The 21088-nt window shown below is 47.6% G+C and overlaps 1 protein-coding gene across 10 annotated transcripts in view; it reads left to right on the forward strand.

Moving 5' to 3' along the window:
- Positions 1-1461: 1461 nt before the first annotated feature.
- KCNS3 (potassium voltage-gated channel modifier subfamily S member 3) overlaps positions 1462-21088 on the forward strand; it is a 49604-nt gene continuing 29977 nt past the window's right edge. For 3 of the 10 annotated variants that reach the window (XM_055121385.1, XM_055121389.1, XM_004609342.3), the window contains exon 1: positions 2069-2262. The gene's annotated coding sequence lies outside the window, so the exon portion shown is untranslated. The other 7 variants (XM_055121387.1, XM_055121391.1, XM_055121394.1 and 4 more) reach the window with 5 other exon arrangements.

Raw genomic sequence — 21088 nt, forward strand, 5'->3', positions numbered from 1 at the left:
TGGGTCAGTGGCGATGGAGTTTGAGGTCCGAGGGGCGCCATCTACTCAGGACAATCCTGTGTGTGTGCGCCCGTGAATGTGTGCATGCAGGGCACATTCACTCTGCTTGGTTCAGGCCCTGTAACACGCCAAGGGTGGTCTTTCAAGGAAATGGGCATGTTTCTGGTTGTGCATACCACACTTTCCTGCTAATTCTTCCATTTACTTCACATGACCACCACGTGAGGGAGGAGCTCTGCTGAGTGATGCAAAAACCGAGGGATGAAAGGCCCCATGGGGTCCAGTAGGATGAGAACCCCAGCGTTTCTGACCATCTGTGCAACTGCTACATCTGCATCTCCCCACACCTTGCCATATGTCCAGCACGGGGGCCCATCCCTTCCGTGCCCAGCATTCACCCATGCCAAGTGAGAGGCCTCTTCTGACTCCACGCCAGACCACCTATTTGTGCCTCTACTTGTGTCACTGTTTGTGCCCCTACCTGTGCCGTCCAGACCGGGGAAGAACAACTCACTCTTTAACTCTCTGCACTGCAGATCTGCCCTCTGCAGTGCTGAGAGACGGGACACGACTTTCCGGTTCTCCAGTAAACAGTGCTGGGCTTGGGAGGGGTGAGACTCAGTGGTTTAAACATGATCAAACCACAAACTGCTGGGAGAAATTTAACTTTGCTGGAGGTGTTGCTGAAATGTAAACCCATCTCTAGGATCATCTTAGATTTAAGGCTGAAGAAGAGTTGGGGTGATCGGCATATGCAGGAGTTGGGGGCAGCCTTCTGGGATTCTAGATAGAGGCCTTTCAAACATCTACTCCCTGCCACTGCACCTCTTTGCTCCACCCCCCAAGGGAAGTCCCCGAGATTGCGGCGAGTGCTGGCAACGTCTCCTCGGCCAATCTCCTTGGTAAAACTCTGCTCCGGTCAAACCTCCCTGTCAAGTCCCACCACCTCTTAGGAGCCTGCTATGTACTTGACCGTTTGTTTCCTTTTTTTCCTGACTTCCACTGGGGGTACTGATGAAAGCATTAGGGTCCCCCGCCCCCTTACCACCCGTCCACCCTCGGGGTGAAGTCAAGTGTTCTTCATCCATTCCTTACATCCCTTTGTCCTTTTTGTCCCTCTCTCAGGCGCCGGCCCTGCAACTTTAGCTCCAGTGAGGTCTGGCTCCATCTCTTCTGAGGCCAAAGGTCAGCGGGGCTGAGCTTGGGGGCAGCTGGTGTATCTCAGCACACCCAGCGGGCAGGCGGGCGGGAACCCGGGAACCCTGGGCGCCTACAGCTTGGAGCAGCTGGCTCCGAGGAATTACTGCAAGTCTGCACAACTTAAAAAATCTGCAGTTTGGGGGCGGGCGGGGGAGCGCGGGGGTGGGTCCCCAAGCGTCCCATTTCCTCCAGGCGGTTCACTGAACGTTCCGCTCACTGCAGAGGGGCCGGCGCGCCTTCTGGACACGCGCGCGCGGAGGTCCCCGGCCTCCCCCTCTCACCTCGCGCTTTCTCCCCCCCGCCCCCTCCTGGAAGGAGATCCCACTCGCCCCCCGCTTCCGCCGGCTGCCTATTCCGACGACAGCTCTTCTGACTCGGTAAGTCACGCATCCGAGCGTGTCCAAAACAGTTGGTTCCCTTTGGGCGCGTGCGACTGCAGGCGCGGGGCTGGCGGTGCATAGGCAGAACCCGGAGGAGGGTTTTTCACTCCTTCGCACTTTGTTTTCAAACAAGTTGGGGCCCCGCGACTTCCTAGGAAATCCCCGACCCGTTTGCGGGCGCTCGCTTGCCGGGGTCGCGGCGGAGGTCGTGCGTCCCGCTCGGGGTCCAGCGCTCCGAGTCCCCCTGGGGCGCCAGGTATTGGGGGGAGGGTGCGGGGCGCGCTCCGGCTCCCGGAGTGACAGTGCTCTTGGGTGTGCGAGCCCCGCGGGGCTGTATCTGCCAATCAATCCGGGGCCCCCCCGCCCCATTCGCCTGGCCTGACCCCTGGAGCCACCCGCCACCGGCCGTCTGTCACCGCCCGGGCGCCGCGCCCTCGGCCAGGAGAGAGCGCGGGCTGCGGGTCCGAACGCGGGCGGCGGGCGGAGCGGGGACCAATGGGGCGGCGGCCGTGTGCCCGGCTCCGCCCCGGCCCGCCCCGCCGCACCCGCGGCTCGGGGCCGCCGCGCTCCCTACAGCCCGATCCACGGACGGACCCACGCGGGCCACCCCCGGCTCTCGGCGCCGCCGTGGCCTCATCCCTGCGGCGCGGACGGGCGGGCGGCGGCGCCGGGACTCCTGCAGGTACCCGCCGCTGCCTCCACCTCCCCGAGACGCTCCGAGAGAGCCCGCAACTTTGCCCAGCCCGTGTTAGCCAGCCCGGCCCCCGCGGCGGTCCAGGGCACGGCCCCGCAGACGCGCACCTGCGTGGCAGGGGACCGGGCGTCCCGCCGCCGTCGCCGCTGCCCCCCCTCCCCGCCCTCCCCCGAGGACCCGCCTGTTGCGCGGAGCCCGGGTCTTGGGTCCCTCGGATAAGCCGAGCGGGGGGTCCGGGACCGGCTCCCGGCGCGCGTGGCCGTGGGTGGTGCCGTGGAGAGGACGAGATCGGGAAAAGGCGGCACTTGGCCCACGGGGCATCCCTGGGGCGTTTCCGCGGCCGGGAAACCTGCCTTCTCTTCCTCGAGAGGAGGCGCTTTCCTGGCGAATGTAAGTGCTTCCCGGGCCGCCCGCTCCGCCTTCTTCCCAGCCCTGCCTCCCCTCCCCTCCGCCCTGCCGCGGTGCCGGGCGCCCCGCGACAGCCGCGGGACGAGCGCACGCAGCGCCGGTGGCCCCGGGGCCACGATGCGCCCAGACGTCGCCGGCGCGCTCGGGGTGGGGGCGTGCGGGGTCGCTGAACAGCCGCGCCGCAGCCTTTGGATCAGTTGGGAGTGGGTGCCCCGAGATGAGGAACTTCCAGTTTTGGCGCCCCCCCCCAACCTTCACCCCCCACCCCCAAACCGGGAATGTCTTCTAGACCTCGGGGGAAGGAACCTCGGCCCGCGGGGGCTGCGGCAAGCCAGGCCCGGTGTCTTTCGCATTGCAGGGCTCCTACCTTGGTTCTACTCCCCACCCCTTACCCCCCCTTCCCTTCTTTCCTCGCTTCTTTTGAGAGATTCTGGCAGACCGCGGCAGGGAGGGAGGCCAACAAATAACTAGACCTATTGACTCGAGTAACCTGGGGGAGTTTCTTTGGGGGAACCTTCTTTTTTGGATGTTGAGACATGAGGGGTGAAGGGATTCCTTAGGGCCCTGGTGGAGAGGATTCTTGAGGTCCCCCAATTCTTGGTTTTTGTATTTCATCTTCACCCGCCGCGAAGAGTGGGGCGGCAGAGGAAAAGCAGATCAGAAACCTTTCCTGGGCCTTTTTTTATTTTTATTTTTTTATGTATTTAAGTGGCTGGCATGGAATCGCCCCTGGAAATGTTTGTGTGTGGCCCTCGCTGCTCCCCTTTTAGACTGCGTGCAAATGCCTTCCCAGGTAAATTGGGAAGTTTCCTGCTAAAAGACAGCTGCTCTGTGTTCTTGAGGCTGAAGGACAGCCGCCTGGATTCTGGGGCTTTGCTTAGTGCCATGTGTAAGTTTCACGGGTAGTGAACCGAGACATGGAACGTGTATTTGTAAGGAGCTCTCCCTGCCCACTTAGGGACAGGTTCTGGGCTCTGCAGATGAAGTTTCTATGCCAGTGCCACCCTTCTCCATCTTTCCCACCCCCACACCATTTCTCCTTTCTCTTGTTCGAATACTGTTTGTCACTGCGGAACTAAGAATTGTCAATATTGGGCTAGGGAGGAAAAGGTGATACGGAAGTGCTTAAGAACTCAAGCATGTTGCGAATATTCTAGGGAGACAGTGGTCACTCTTGTGTTTCAGTCTTGGTTCTGAGCCATTATTACCTGGAAAAGCTGCCCCAAACGAAAAGCCATTATTGAATGCTGCAAAAATCTGAGCTTTTTTGCCAGTCACATGTATGAGAGCAGATTGGGAGTTTGGAAGTAGTCTTTGCTTTGTTCGGCAATATTAAAATAGTACCAGTCCAATGCTTTGGAGCTTGAGCTTGGCAGCAAAGCACCAGCTAAGTATTTTTCTGCCTTATTGTTGTTTTTTTTTTTCTTTCCAGACGGGGAAGAGTGGGGCCTCCAGAAAACCTCTTCTGTCTTCAGTTAGCTCTCCCCTTCTCTGCATTCCTTCATAGATTCCCCAAACCCTCTGTTCTCCCAGAGACGTCAATCTGTCCGTGGTCTGGCAGTTGGGATGTGTGTCATCTTCCAGGGAGCGGGTACCTGAGGGCTTTCCTCTTGCTCCTGCTTTTTTTCTTTTCTTTTCTTCCTTCTTTTTTTTTTTTTTAAAAAAAGGGATTTATTGGCGGTGTACCATCTGCCAGCTACTCTGCTTGGCACTTTTCCAGGCATTATCTCATTTAATCTTCAGAAACAACCCCAAGAGGCATGAGGCGCTTATCCTCGCTGTATGTCTGAGGGAGCCAGCAGTAGATGGAGTCCCTCCAGGTCGGTGCCCAGTGGGATGGGAGGCCACAAGGACGGGACTGGGGCTGAGATCTCACTAGCAGGTGAGTGCAACTCTGCAGGGGAGGTGGAGGCAGAAGAGAAGGTTGCTTAGTTTATTGCCTTGCTTCTCAGGTGGATTCTCTATCACCTGTCATCTCTATCACTTGTCCCACACACCTAAAGGAGAGAACAGTATAGGACATAGCTGGGGGTGGGGGGTCATGTTTTCCAACTCATTTTTCTGTCTTTCTGAACCTTCCTTGTCTCTTTGATTCTCTGAATCTCAATCTGTTTAGCTAAGCTATTGTCATCTTGTCCTAGACACAGGGTTAAAAGCTCTGGATGCGTTTAAACATTCTGATGACAAGTCGGAGGTGGACTCTTATTATCCTGGTTTTGGATGATGAAAATGAGACCAAGTGAGTAACTTAGACAAAGTTAGGTCAGTGGGACTCTGGATGCTGTTCTTAGCAGTCGGACTAGAGCTTCTTAGGAGATTGTGTCCTTCTTGACTGTCCCTCAAGTCCAACGGTCCTGAGACAGTGCCCACCACTTTGAAGGACTTAGACTTTGCTGAACCAATGTGTTGAAACATGTAGGGTATCTTTATTACGAAGGGACTTTGATCCCCTATGTCATCCTTAAAAGGATTCTTTTAAGACTGTTCTAGAAAAATGTTCATTTGGCTTTTGCCAAAATAGTCTTCTCTATGGTGGAATTCTGCTCAGATAGTTGAGACAAAGGAAGGGAGTTCAGAAAGATCACAGGTTAGGTAAACATTATGGCTATTTCCAGAGACTCTGTTTATTATCAATGGGAGCCCAGCAGAATAGCAGAATGCTGTACTGTGAATCATTCATTAAAAACAAAAATCCCCCAAAAGCCAACAGTAACCAGCCTACCAGGAACTATTGTGTGGGTGCGGTGTACCCGATGGTGAGGCAGAATACAAGACATTTTCACAAACTCAAACTTCCACTGGACTTGAGTCTTCACAACACGAGACACAAATTGTTTGAGTTCTCATGAACATCAAAATGATTATGATGCATTTTGTATAGACTGTTGCGACTGCCAAAATATTCATGGAATTACCTCATTTCAGTTCTCATAGTAACTGCGTGTGATAAGGACTGAGCAGGGTGGGAGCCAGAAGCCATGTTGTAGCTGAAGGAAAGAGCATCTTCGAAATAAAGAGCCTTGAACTTTACCACAGCTAGAGGTCTTGTGGCTTTAAGTCTCCTTCCCTCCCTCCCCCCCTCCCACCCTCCCTCCCTCCTTCCCTCCCTTCCTTCCTTCCTTCCTTCCTTCCTTCCTTCCTTCCTTCCTTCCTTCCTTCCTTCCTTCCTTCCTTCCTTCCTTCCTCCCTCCCTCCCTCCCTCCCTCCCTCCCTCCCTCCCTCCCTCCCTCCCTCCCTCCCTCCCTTCCTTCCTTCCTTCCTTCCTTCCTTCCTTCCTTCCTTCCTTCCTTCCTTCCTCCTTTCCTTTTCTTCCCTTCCTTTCTTCCTCTTTCCATCCTTCCTTCCCTTCCTCCCCCCACTATGGTCTTTCTTTCTTTCTTTCTTTCTTTCTTTCTTTCTTTCTTTCTTTCTTTCTTTCTTTCTTTCTTTCTTTCTTTCTTTCTTTCTTTCTTTCTTTCTTTCTTTCTTTCTTTCTTTCTTTCTTTCTTTCTCTCTCTCTTTCTTTCTTCCTTTCTTTTTTCCTTTCTTTCTTTATTCCTTTCTTTCTCACTCAGCTATGCTCTCAGGGCTCCTGGGTGACTCAGGGACCATACGGGGTACCAGGGATCAAGCTCAGCTCAGCCATGTGCAAGGCAAATGCAAGGCAGATACCATACCCGCTATACTATAGATCTAGCCAGGCCCCAAGTCTCTCATATTTTTACCTCATAAAGAGGAAAAAGAATTGCAGAGCATCCTTGGAAGTGGCTGAATTGGATTTCATCCTGGATTTGTTTTTGGTTACTGGTCCTTGTATTAATGTGCATAACAGGGATGGGGAGGAGGAGAAAGCATGTTTTGATGTTGATTAATTCTTGCTTCCAAGGACTTGGTAAATAAAGTATAGAGGCAATTCCCTATGATGATGACTACAATAGCAATATTTAGAATGTGCAATTGAATATAGGAGGTGATGGGGCCTGAGAGCTAGTGCAGTGGGTGAGGTGCTTGCTTTGCATGCAGCTGACCCTGGCACCACATGTCCCCAGGAGTGAGCTCTGAATGCAGAGCCTGAGTAAGCTCTGAGCACTGCCAGGTATGGGCCCCAAACAAATAAGTGCATGTGTGCGCGTGCGCGCGCACACACACATACATACACACACACACACCTCCTTCTAAGTTATTATGTATAATGTGCAATTATGTATAATGTATAATTATGTATAATACATAATTATGCATAATGACTTAGAAGGATTTCCACCCCCAGTTTCCTTTATCGTTTCTATCATTTCTAGATCAGTGTTTTTCAGCCTGGTGCCATATGTCCCACTCTGGGTCTCTAGGATATTCAAAAAGAACCAGAGGAAAAGATCAAGTAAATGGGTGGGCCACAATGTGAAAGTAGGGGTCAACCTGTAAAATGGAAAAGGGCACAGGAAGAAAACAAGATGGGAAGGGGCCACGGTTATCAAAAAGATTGAGAAACATAATTCTAGATCATCTTTGAGAGTTTGGAGTGCACACACAAACACACATACACACACAAAAAAACACAATCAGATGCATGCACCTCCTTTTCAACTATAACTAGTTATTAGACTAGATTTCAGTATTTTTCTTTGTGGACAAGGGGGTCTTATTCTCTCTGAAATCCTGCAGAATATTGCATTGTGATTGCTTGAAGTGAGACCCCCATCATCATCATCATCATCATCATCATCCCATTGATCGTCAAATTTCTCGAGCGGTCTCAGTAACATATCCATTCGTCCAAGCCCTGAGATTTTAGAAGCCTCTCTACTTGTCCTTCCAATGATGCCGTACTGGAGGCTTCCTCAGGGTCAGAAGAATGAGCCCCAGCTTGTTACTGGCTTTGGCATATTAATACACCATTGAGACCTTGCCAGGCTCCCATATGGGCAGGAAACTCCCAGTAGTTTGCCAGGTTCTCCCAGAGGGAGAAGTAGGCTATAAGATATTGTGCGGCCGCTTTGCGGCTGCGCGCTTCTGGGAACTTGCTTTTAAGTATCTGGATGCTGGTCATTGACAGGATTACACAGCGCCGGGGGCAATCCTTGGGTGTGACTGCCTAGCTACTGGGAGATGGGAAATCTGGGTGGAGGAGGCCCAGTCCCGATCCAAGCAGCCTTGGAGGTCTCAGCCCCGGGTTCCATACACCTGGGTTCCTCTGCTGTTTCCTTCATGTGTGAGGTTCATCCGAATGTGTGGAAAGGGGCCTTTTGCATGGCTGTGGCTAGGCCCTGGAGGTCTTTGGCTTCCAGGAGCTGTGCTCGGGGTTGGGGGGAAGCTGGAGCCCATCCCCTCTGAGGAGGCCCCGGGGAAGACAGCCAGGTGCGCGGGCAAGAGACCCTATAACTTTATTTTCAATTGTGTAACTTTAGTAAAAGTTCAAGATGTGATTTTAACCAGTAATGTACAGATAAGCACTTAAGGTTGATAGCGCTTGGTTTTAATGTGCTTGCTGAAATCACTGGACAGGAAGTGTCCTGCTGGTCATCCTGAAGATTCTGCTGAGCTCAATCCACAACTGGTAGATGCTTATCAGTGTTTATGAAATGATTAACTTATGGAACCATACGTATATATTCATCTTCTATACATAGACAAGTATGTTCAAGCATTCATTCAACAAGTATTTCAGTGCTTAGTTGTAATTCAGTGTTATGTACTATGTTGGGCCTTGGGTACACAGTGATCAACGAAGCATTGATGAGGAGGTGGTGGCAGACACAGACAGAAAAATGAATGTCACGGTAGAGAAGAAACTAGTTTATTTGGGGCAGGGTGGGGTGGAGTGGGGGCCTGGGCCACATCCAGCTCTGCAGGGTTTATCCTGGTTCTGTGCTCAGGGATCATGGCTGGCTTTGCGCAGACGACCATCTGCATTGTCAGGGACCAAACTGTGGTTGTACCTGTGCAAAGGCAAGGGCCTCCCCCTGGACTGTCTCTCTGGCCGGCAGAGAAGACACTGTGAAAGCTTTGAAAACTTGATTTGAGAACAGGTAAAAGATGTTCAAGCATGGCAGTTGGGGGCCTGCTTATGAGGGGAGCTGCAGAAGAGAGAATTGAAGTCAGATCAGTCAGATGAGGGTTAAAAAATGAATGGGAGGTGAGGAAAGTGAAGACACCACATATACATCCGGTTATGAAAGGAAACAGACAGAATGGGCCCAGGGACTGTTTGTGTCTCCTGGAAGGTAGGGTGTAGATGAAGTCAGGAGGCTGAGTCTGATTTCTTAATAAGTCAGCACAGACATACACACACATACATCCACACACACACACACACACACACATCCACACACATCTCTGTACAAGTACTTCTAGAATATTAAAAATTGAGTCCTAACTCTGGATGCTGGGCAAATTTGAATCTGTTGCTTGTCCCACCCTGTGTCCTGGTCCCCCTTCCCCTCCATCCCTAGGACCCCCTCCTTCATTAAAAAAAGAAATATTTCTGTGAATATTCTTGGCGTCATTTTTCTGTGTTCATTTGAACCATTTTAATAAATTGGGTTAGGAAAACTCTTTGAGGTGAGAACATTTGTGAAAATGATGAGCGAAAATCTGTGAAAACAAGAAGTTAAATTAAAAAGTTTTGGAGCATTTGATCAATGATAATCACCGATAAGGTGCTTTTGCCTGAGCATAAACAGAGACACTGTGATAAGTCTGGTGGGGAAGAGATGCCCAGCTGCTCTGACAGGAGGGACGGGGCTGAGGAAGAGCACCAGGCTTGCTCTAAGCCATCTGTGGCTCAGTGGGCCCCTTCTCTGATCTTCCTGTCTGAGGAGACTGCCTCTGAACCCATGAATGTTTTGTAAAAATTTGTCCGGTGTGATTGGAAAAATGGGAACTCGTGTTGAACAGAATATATTGGCCCAAAGGCGGTAAGTGAGCATCACAGAAAGCCCAATGGGACTTTGAAGTGGCAGAGTACCCTGTGGCCTGTTCACGGGCAGAGGGAATAAGAATGCAAGTCAGACCATAAAGTTAAAAGTTACTTCATTGATTAGCTGGGGCTCAGCTTCAAGACTTTTCTTCAAGACTGCTGCCTCTTCAAGACTTATGCCAAGAATGCTGACTTCAGCCCTGTCAAACGATGAGCGTGGAGCAAAAGGGGGACATGCTTATATGTCATTCTTCTGGAATGAGTTTGACCTACCTACGCCCTGATAGGCATGCTGAGATGAACCTAAAAAGCATGCCAAGATGAACCTAAAAAGCATTTAAGGTAAAAAATTAAGTTGACCAAAGAGATGGATGAACTTGGTGGTTTAGGACTGTGGTTTGCTGATTTGGATTGAGAGGGGATGTCTGAGTCCAGGAAAGAGCAATTTTAGCTTTCTTATCTCTAAGATCAATGCATCATACCTGTGGAGCAATATTTTTCTTGTGGGTTCTTAAGATTTAGTTTTTTAAGAGCGGTGCTCTCATGAGACCCTCTGAATCAGGCATCCCCTTTGGGGACTGGACATTGCATGGCCACAATTATCTCGGAGGCCTTTTCAGGGTTGAGTCTCCTAGATGAAGCTTGTCTCTTTGGGGATAAAAGTAAAACAAAAATGTTCCTTTATGGGGAAAGCGTCCCCTCACCCCACTCGGTCTACATTCTCACGGTCATTATCCTTGCTTAAATATGTTGCTTAGCAAGGCATTTTTACAGCCTTCACGTCTCCGCACCTCCTTTCTTCTTAAGATCACAAATCATCCAGTGAGGGCTCTAGAGATACACCATTCAGAATCTCCTAGAAGTCCATGAGTTGCTTGAGAACTTTACCTTCTAGCATTTTCCCAGGGCCTCTAATTAGAAATTGAAAAAAAAATTGAAAAAAATTAAAATAACCAGAGCCATGCATTGTTTTTGGGGATTAGCACAGAATTTCTTTCTGCTGGTGCCTGCAGACTTAAAATGTGCAGGCTGGGCCTGGAGAAACTACAGAAGGTAGAGCATCTTCTCTGCATGGAGCTGATGTGTGTTTAATCCTTGGCACCACGTATGGTTCCCTGAACCCTGCTAGGTGTGATCTCTGAGCTCACTGTCAGGTGTAAGCCCTGAGCAAAGCCGAGTGTGTCTACCCCAATCCTCACCCCACCCCTCAAAGTATGGAAGCTGTCTCGCTCTTTTCCTTCTCGTCTAGTGGCTCTTTCCCTGCAGTGTTAAAACAATGACTGCAGGGTGTGCAGTTATGCAATACCTTGAATGCATTTACTCCTTGTTGCCTTATTTTTTTTTTTCATTTTTGGCCAATAATTGTACCATTCACATCAACAGTGAAGAACTAGTAAACAGGTCCTATTGGACCCTTCAATTGTAATTTAGTATCCATAATTTAGAAATAATTCCTTGTTATAATGGTCTTTGGCATTTGGGTTAGTTGCATTGTCCTACAAATGCAGATTTCGGTTGTGAGGTCTGGAAGTTAGTTTTGAGTGTGAGAACTTGATGACTATCTGATGCAGAAGGGAGGTGATGGAAGTAGATCTCCTAGGAATAAGGTCCTGCTCTTCATAGTCAAACCCAGAGGTCACTTTTAAGGAAACTGTGATTGTATCAGGCAGCTTACTTGATTGGACAGAAGTGGATAGAGTTTCTGTTTTACTAATTGAGGTCTGCAGAAGGCTGGTGGTGATGGATGCATGACTTCATTAATGTATTTAATACCATTTACAATGATTAAGATGATGAATTTCATGTCCTGTGTATCTTCTGCAGTAAAAATCATTGAGGGGGGAAGAAATTGAGATTGCAATATTGGAATATAATAAATGTCTTGATCTCAAGATCACTATATGCTTAAAAATTGAGAATTTCCCCCAAGCCCCCAAATGATTTTATTAATGTAGTTTCTGTCAGCTAATATTTATATTAGAAATTAAAACAGAGAAGTTAAAAATTGCATAATGAGAATTTATCAGTAATAACAGTCATCTTAAATGTTGAAAAATGGCCAATTTTTATGAAAAACGACTTTTAAAAATAAAAAAAGATGACTGAAGGGCCAGAGAGATAGTACAGTGGAAAGGTGCTTGCCATGCATGTGTTTGACCTGGGTTTGATTCCTGGCACCACATATGGACCCTAAGCCAGACATGATTCGTGAGTGCAGAGCCATGAGTAAGAACTGAGCACAGCTGGGTGCAGTTCCAAAACAAAAAAAAAATTACCCCATACCAAAAAAATGATGACACAATGTTTTATGAATATAATTTTTGTGTGGTTGTAAGGAAGTGGGAATCCTTAAATCTGGTTCTACATTTGGTCTTACAGTCACATTTCTGTTTTGTTATTTAGATTTTGTTTTTTTGCTTTTTGGGTCACACTTGTCGATGCTCAGGGGTTGCTCCTGGCTCTGTGCTCAGGAATTACCTCTGGTGGTGCTGGGGCACCATATGGCATGCCGGGGATTGAACTGAGTTGGCAGGCTGCGGTGGCTCCCGCCCCTAGTCACATTTCTTACACCCTCTGGAAAACTCCATTGTATTCTTCTGAGAGAATGAGAGGAAAACAGGAAAAGAGCTTCTTAGTTTATACAAATAGTTTTGACCTTGTGGACCCTTTGAAAAGCCTGAGGAATTTTAAGGTCCCTCGGCTATACCTCGTAGAGTAACTCTTCTGCCAAGTTAAATTCATTGTTTTATGTGTTGATCTCTTTGCATCTACTATGTTCTGAATCAAAATTTTATTTCGTCTGGTATATTACTGATCTGTGACTTCAAATAAGCGAATTAGACAACTTCTTCCCTTTAGATACACCATATATATGTATATATATATTTTTTTTTACCTTTTGTTTCTGAGTTTATGTAGCACACAGTAACAGTTCCCTTAAACCTTGTTTGCACTGACCGTCTTGAACTTCTTCAGAAGCAGCTAAATTGATTAAGGTTGGTATTATTTGAATGTTCTTTCACTAAGCCACATTCATAGGAAACTCATGGGTATGATTAGCCTGCGGTGAAGATTGGGTAAAGAAAGCCATATTTTGGGAAGGAGCAATAGGACTGCGAGCAGGGCATTTGCTTTGCACATGGATGACCTGGGTTCGATCCCCAGAATCCCATATGGTGTCCTGAGGTTAGCCTGCTGTGGAAATCAGGTAAAGAAAGCCATATTTTGGGAAGGAGCAATAGTACAGCGAGTAGGGCATTTGCCTTGCACATGGATGACCCAGGTTCGATCCCCAGCATCCCATATGGTGCCCTGAGGACTGGCAGGAGTGATTCCTGAGTGCAGAGCCAGGAGTAACCCCTGAGCATTGCTTGGTGTGACCCAAAAAGAAAAAAAAAATGAAGAAAGCCATAGTTTGCATGGCAAAGGAAGGATACTCACAGTTGGGCATTTCTAATTTGCTGAGGAATGGGCATTTCTTCCAGCATCTCAGGGGGAAAGCCTGTTCTTAAGCAGTTCCTGGGGTTCATTCTGAGCTGTCAGATGTCAGTGTGTGTTCATGGGGGAAACATATATCTGAGATCCTCTCCCACTCTTCTCAGCTCTGTCCTGCTGTGTTTCTCCTTGTTTGGAGACCTGAAATGAAGGGAAATGGATTGCATGAAGGAACGGTGGGAGAATTAATTTTAACAAGTCAAATTGAACGCTCTCTGGACTTGTGTTGCCTGGGGGATCTCATTACTTTATCATTTTTTTCATGTTGATCAAGTTTGGAATTAGTTACAGTAGTTTTGAGCAGAACGCACTAAAAAAATCCTTCCAGGATAGCTTCCAGGAGCTGGATGAAGATGTTTGCTAAACATAAAAACCTGTGTTCTAACTTCCAAATAATAGCTCAGGGGCTATCGAAACCACTGCGTTTATTTTATTATATCTTTTAAAAAGTCACATGAAACTTTTTTCACCCCAGGAAATAAATAGTCACGGTGGCACATTGCTACAGCAATAGACACTTGGCTCCCGGGAGGTTTTGTTGTAAATATGCTGAGGGTTTATGATTTGGCACAAAACACAGGGTTTCTTGAGCGTGCTTCTACATCCCTTGGAAATTACATGAGGTGCCGGAGCCTGGGCTGCTGTAGAGAAACAATAGCTCGGTCAAGCTTTCTCACCTCAGGATCCAGGAGTCCCAGGGGAGGCTGGGTGGTATTCGGACTCCTCACACTCTACTTTGAGCAGGTAAAATTCATTCAACTTTTTTGCTGAAGGAAAAATTCATTTAGTCCTACATCCACCAGATCTGCTGTGGAGCTGTCTCTGGTGTCACTGTGTATTAGGTTCTTGGAAATAAATGGAGTGTAAGCGCAAAGGAGGGGCTCCTATTTAGTCTTAGATGTACCTCTGTGTGTGTGTGTGTAAGAGAGAGAGAGAGAGAATGAGAGAGTGTGTTTGTGAGTGTGAGAGTGTGTGTGTGTGTTTATGTGTGTGTTTGTGTGTGTTAGAGAGAAATGGAGTGTATGCGCAAAGGAGTTTCCTTTAGTTTAGATGTCTCTGTGTGTGTGTGTGTGTGTGTGTGTGTGTTAAGGGAAAGTGTTTTGGTATGTATGAGCGCAGTTTTGAAGACAAAACTGGGATTGTGAAAGAGAACAGAGGGAAGAGGTCTCCGGAAGGGAATGGAGAGTACACTGTGAGGTTAAGGACCAGAAACCAGGTTATGGGTGATGGGCCAAGGCAGAGGGCTTTGAAGTGGACAGGTGTCTGGAGGCCAGAGAGTAGGCCCGGGTGTTCTTGCTTGACATCAAGGATGAATTTGAACTCCTTCCTTAAGACCCCGGCAGTCTTTGAAGATTTATTAGATATACTCTGATCTTTACTTTTGAAAAATCCTTCTAGTAGCCTATGGAGGGGAAAGGGATGTTACTGAGAAATGCTGCGTGTGTGTGTGCGTGTGTGTGTGTGTGTGTGTGTGTTGTGTGTGTGTGTGAGAGAGAGAGAAAGAGAGAGAGAGTTAGAGACAGACAGAGACAGAGAAAAAGAGATGATGTAATTGAGTTGTCTACAGAGTGATTTGGGAGCACTGGAAAGAGGGACTTTCAGTCATCTAAATGATTCATTTGGCCTGTTCCTTGGAGCTGGGCACTCTTTGTTTGGGCTATATCTGGTACTGCGTGGGTGGTACTTCCAACTCAGTACTTGGAGGTGACTCCTGGTGGTGCTTGGGTCACTGTGGGGTGCTGGGGATCAAACCGAGGGCTCACACAGAGAATGTGTTCCAACTCTTTGAACTATCTCCTGGCTCCAGGAATTATATGAAAATGGCAGATGTGGATTTAAATGAATGCAGGCTTGGTATAGTTTGTTCTTTTACCCACAAACTTAAAATCTTACATCACCCAGTAACCTAGCTGGAAAATTCACCTTTCTGGTCTCAGTTTCTTTCTCTGATGAATGGGAATTAATAGCATTCACCTTAATGCAGATAAAACAATGTATTTAAAGCAGTGCCTGATGCGAAGTAAATTACATAAGCATTTGTGAGGAAGATGATTTTGTAGATTGTATAAAGAAGACAGAATTACATACATTTATAAGGATACACCTAGAAAAAACAGTCACTGGTCACTTTTACTCTGTATTTTATAACTCTTCATAGAAAGAGCAGGAGATGATATTAATTTAGGGGCCGGAGAGATGGCTCAATGAGCTGAGGGCTCACTTTGCATGCTGAGGGCCAGGTTCATTTCCAAGCATTGTTTGGTGCCCTGAGCATGCTGGGTGTGGGGGAGGGGCACTTCTAAGCAGGAGTAGTCCCTGAGCACTGTCTGTTAGGTCCCCAAACCAAAGTCCTTCTCTACCGCCCAAAATACTAAACAAAGCTAACACTGAACTTTCCTGCTCTTTCCTACTCTTTTGAAAAAAAAATTCATTTGTATCTTTCCTTCATTTAGCAAAAGGAAAGAGTGTTTTAAGGATATGAGCCCAGAGTCTTAGGATGGAAGGTGGAGCCCCACCAATATGGCAGAAAGTGGCCCATTTCCCACCATGGGCATGTCTGGAGCCAGCCTCTGGCTGTGCTCTCTCCCCTTTGAACTCAACTAGGCAGACTCTTAATTTCCTCGTTCCTAAATGGTGGATCATAGTAATGCCCCCTCTCTAGGTTGATCTGGGGATTAAAGAGCACTTGGCATTTGTTCATTCTTTTCTGCTCTACATTGAGGGTACAAAGAAAAAAATATTGTCACCCCGCCTGTGGTGGTGGAAGCTTTGTGGAATGGTTACCTGCCCTTCAGCAAGTTAAAAATGGGGATGGATACAGGCCCTAGTGGATGGAGGAAGGGGGAAGTTTGGGGTTACGGCTTGGCTCTTCGAGGTGATGGGCTTGGTTCTTGAAGAGATGGTGTAGCTGGAATTCAGACTAACACAGTTAGGATCCATTTTTTTTTTAAAGCCAGGGATGCCCAGGGGTTACTCCTGACTCTGCATTCAGGAATTACAGTTACTCCAGACAGTGCTCAGGTGGACCATATGGAATGCTGGGGATCGAACCTAGGTCTGCTGCATGCAAGGCAAATGCCCTACCCGCTGTACTGTCACCTCGGCCCCTGGATCCAAAGTTTATCCTGAAGGCTCAGTAGCACCATCAGAAGACTTTAAGCTCTATCTTTTTTTTTTACTTTATGTAAGACCTGGCAATGCTCAGGGGTTACTCCTGGCTCTATACTCAGGAATTTCTCCTCATAGTGCTCTGGGGACCATTTGGGATGCTGGGGACTGAACCCGTGTTGGCTGCATGCAAGGCAAATGCCCTACCTGCTGTAATTATCACTCCATCCCCTAAGCTATGTATTTTTGAAATTCACTTTAACTTGGCGTAAAGAGTGAATTTGAGGGGCCCACAGATATGGTTCAGTGATTGCACCCACCTTACAGGTGTGAGGGTATACGTTAGATCCTTGGTACCACCTTTTTATCACCAGTATGGTCCCCAGTATTTTCAGGTGGTTGTCCCTCATGCCACAAAAAGTGACTCCAACTTTTTTCAAAAAGTGACACTGCAGCCAATGTGTGTGACCTCCTGCCACTGCAAGCATGATGACAATTTTTGTTGTTTGTTTTTGAGTCACACCTGGCTGTGCTCAGAGCTTATTCCTGTCTCTGTACCCAGGGATCAGACAAGCGCCAAACCCCAGTATTTCTGTGGCCCGACAATGACAATTTTAGCAACAAAAAGATGGAGGAAACAACAAAATGCAGTGTAAAAAAGCACGAAGCAACAGAGGATGAATTTGAGGGTAGGGAATGGGGATAGACTTAGGGCTGGGAGGACCGTTAGCAGTCACGTGCAGTAAGCCATGGAAAAATACAGTGTCTTAGTAAAAGCAGAAGCAGGAGGGATTGGGAAATGGAAAGGATATGAGAGCTATTTGGGAACAAGGGTGAAGGAACAGTGTGGCCGTGATTATTTTAAGGCCCCAAGGACATGTCCAGTGGGCAGTTACAGGAGTTGGAAATATGGAAGGGAGGTCTCCGGGGTGAACTGGTGATTCCCAGAGGGATAAAAAGCAGATCCTGGGGATGGAGTGGGCGGGAGGAGACCTCCTGGCTGAATCAAGGGTACAGATAGGTTGAATTTGGCTTTGAGAACTAACACCTCATGGGGCTGGAGAGGTGTGGGGGTGAAGGTGGCTGCCTAGCATGCATTTGACCCCAGTGGTCTCTCCCACTACATGGTTCCCTGAGCACTGCAAGCTTGGCTGGGGGTAACTCCTGTCACTTCACGTCCTAAGCAGAGCCATATCCGAGGGCTGTCGCATTGACCTTCAGGCCTGGCTGACTGAGAATGGCCAGGAAAGGTTCCGCAGATATAAAACAGAGCAAAACAGATCAAGACATTGTTGCCAGTTTAAGACTTGAAAGAAATGAGCAAGTTTCCCTACAAACAGATTAGTGGCTTTTCTTGAGCAGCCGTAGAGTCTGACTTCCTGAGACCCACAGACGAGGAACAAGAGGGCTGGACTGTGTCACTGCAAGTCCGCTGTCCTTTCTCATTTCCGGTTCTTTCCTGGTCCCCACAATATTTCATTTATATGATGCTAAATTTAAGGTTTGGGAAGAAGATGCAGAGATGGCAAGTTGGACCAGTGGTCAGATCACTGGCATCTGCTACTGCAGGATCGGAGGGTGGGCAGTGACAAATACAGATTTGTCGTGTGCAAAATACAGATGTTCTGGGGGTCAGCTCACCTCCAGGTGTCCTTAGCAGAAGTGCTTAGTGTCAGGGCAAGAAAGAGAGGAGAAGCTGCACGAGGGTAGGAAGCAATTTCAAACAGCTTTGTCGCAAAAACTACCTGAAGGTTGGGAGATTTACTTTTTTTTAATTTATTTTTTAAAATTTATTTATTGAATCACTGTGAGAACAGTTACAAAGCTTTCATGTTTCAATCTCAGTCATACAATGATCAAACACCCATCCCTTCACCAGTGCACATTCTTCATCACCAAAAAACCCCGTGTGCCCCCCTCGCCCCCCGCCCATTCCACCCCTACCCCTGTGTGGCAGAAAATTTCCACATTACTCTCCACTATGATCACATTCAATATTTTGACATCAGTCCCACCATTATTATTTGGAATTTTCCCCTACCACTCAGACCTGCCGAAAAGGCAATGTTAGACAGTTTGTTTTGTATTGCTGGTTATGAGTAGTAGCATATAATGTTGTGCGGTCACGAGAGTGGCCTTGCGGTCCTGGAATTCTAAAAGTTTAATAAGTAAGGTCTGGAGAGATTTCTACCAAGAGCCGCTCAGTTTCGAGATTCGTTTGTGTGTCTCTGGGAACATGGCCATTAAGGAGCTTAATCAGTAGCCGAGGTGTGTGTGTGTGGGGGGGGGCACATTTGTGGGCATCATCTCGGTCCCTTTGGGTTGGGGGAGGAGAAGGACTGGCTGCTCCTCTATCCTGTGAGACCTGCCCTGTGCTATCACCGCTGGTCGGTACCTGGGTTTTCCATTGAGTTCTGGAAGATGGCGGCCGCTGGGCTTCCCGGGGAACAGGTGGAGGGACAGCACCTGCTGCCGACTTGGGTGACCGAGCGAAGGTGGCCTAATCAAAGTGTGGAGGCATTTCTGCCAAGAGCGCTTGGTTCCTAGATTCATTTGTGTGTCTCTGGGATCACGGCTGTTAAGGAGCTTAATCAGTAGCCAGGGACCGTTCGTGGGTATCATCTCAGGGTCCCGTTGGGATGGGGGAGCAGGAGATTTTATTTTTAATGTTCACTTTAAAGCTTCCCCCCCATTTTCTATTTATTTATTTATTTATTTATTTATTTATTTATTTATTTATTTTGCTTTTTGGGTCACACCCGGCAATGCACAGGGGTTACTCCTGGCTCATGCACTCAGGAATTACTCCTGGTGGTGCTTGGGGGACCATACGGGATGCTGGGAACTGAACCCGGGTCGGCCGCGTGCAAGGCAAACGCCCTACCCGCTGTGCTATTGCACCAGCCCCCCCCCCCCCCCATTTCTATTTAGACACTCTGATTTAGAAAGCTGTTGGCAATGGAGTTTCAGGCACACAGTGTCCCAAGCCTGGTTCTACCACCAGGGACCACATCCCTCTGCCAGTGACCCTAGGTCCCTGCCAGCCACCAACCTATATGCTTTAAACTTTAATTATTGGAGTTTGGATCCTTTTGAATATGAGGAAGTCCCAGCATCTTCATATAAGAAGGTAGAAGATACAGAAATGTCCTTTCCCCCTCCCTTTGTTTTATTTGTCCTTGACTTATATTTTATAACTTCATGGAGTCCATTCTGAGCCTCGCTGGCTAGAGAGAGGAGTGGTGTGATGCGTGTGTAGTGGACACAGCCCTGTCAACTGGGAAAAGCGCTGTTAAAATGTGTCTTTTTGCTGTGTGACTATGTAGGCAGCCATGCCTGAAAATGGCTAAAATCACTTTACCATGATAAGTGAAGACAAGCAGTGCTCACATTGTGATTTATCACCTGCATTTTCTCTTGTTTGTGTACTGTCCATTTCTATTTATCATTTGCCGGTTGGAATCTGTGTGATGATCTTATCAAACCAGCATCACTTCCATTGCAGTCTTCACAGGCGGTTTATTGGTTTTATGCTATATGCCAATTTTCCCATTTATTTTTGTATTTGTTTTATGTTATCACTTGATCCACGAGTTCAGTGCCTGTGTCGGTGTGAGAACTTATCTGTCTTGTCTGAGAAAACTTTTTATTAAGGATGAAATTTATCTCTTTGCTTTGCAGTGGCTGATATAAATAGCGGCTTTTCTTCTGTGGTGACCACAATTCCAAAAATAAATTTGCTAAAACTTTTTATTTCACTCCATTCAGGAGTTGGCAAGAGGGATTTTAAAATTCAAATTGTAGTACCAGAGAGATAGTACAGTGGCTAGAGCGCTTGCCTTGCATGCAGGTAACCTGGGTTTGATCTTCAGCATCCCATATGGTCCCCGAGTACCACCAGGAGTAATTCCTGAGTACAGAGCCAGGAATAACCCCTGAGCATTGCCAGTGTGGCCCAAACACCTGAATTTGAAGAAGCCAGGGACTAAACTATGTAACAAAGAGCAAACAGTAATTTACTCATCAACTCCTTTTAGAGAACTTACCGGTGTGTCCAGTGAGATTCCAGGTGATGAGCACATACCTGCATAAGGAATGAAGCAAACAGTAAGATAAAGAAATAGAGTCTTTGTCTCTGAATATATTTTAGGGAGTGGGAAATGCTTACAAGAGAAAACAAATCAAGAAGGTTTCATAGGAGCTTCATTGAAGGCTATTATAGGCAGATACACAGACCAGGAAGGTGTCGTTTGGAAGAAATTGTTGGAGTAAAGAAAGGAGTAACAAAGGTTGACATGCAGTCACAGGGTATAAGGCTTGGCCAGTGCAAAAGCCCTGTGGCAGCCATGTGCCTCATATAATAGAATCCCATGTGCCAGAAAGGAACAAAAGAGACTATGAACTCAGAAGAGCTGAAACCAAACCAAGGAGTGAAATGCAAGAATTAACAGGAATTACAGTTCGGGAATTTGTGCTTCCCCCCCTCCCCCAATTTTAATTGAATCACTCTGAGATACACGGCTACAAAGTTGTTCATGATTGAGTCTCAGTCATACAATGTTAACACCCAACCCTTCACCTGTACATGTCCCACCACCAATGTCTCCAGTGTCCCTCCTGGTACCCACCCCCAGCCTGCCTCTATGACAGACACTTTTGTTCTCTCTCTTTTCTCTTGGGCATTGTGGTTTGCGACACTGGTACTGAAAGGTTATCATTTTACCTCCTCTTAGCACTCAGTTCTTGTCTAGAGTGATCATTTTCATCTGTCATTGTCATGGTGGTCCCTTCTCTCTCCTAACTGCACGCCCCCTCCAATCCCTGCCACTTCTGTCAAGCTTGCTACCATGGACCAGTCCCCTGGCTCTTGTTTTTGCTGTCCTTGGTATTAGTGTCATACTATCATAC

The sequence above is a fragment of the Sorex araneus genome, chromosome X (assembly GCF_027595985.1).
Source record: "Sorex araneus isolate mSorAra2 chromosome X, mSorAra2.pri, whole genome shotgun sequence".
In the NCBI taxonomy this organism is placed as follows: Eukaryota; Metazoa; Chordata; class Mammalia; order Eulipotyphla; family Soricidae; genus Sorex; species Sorex araneus.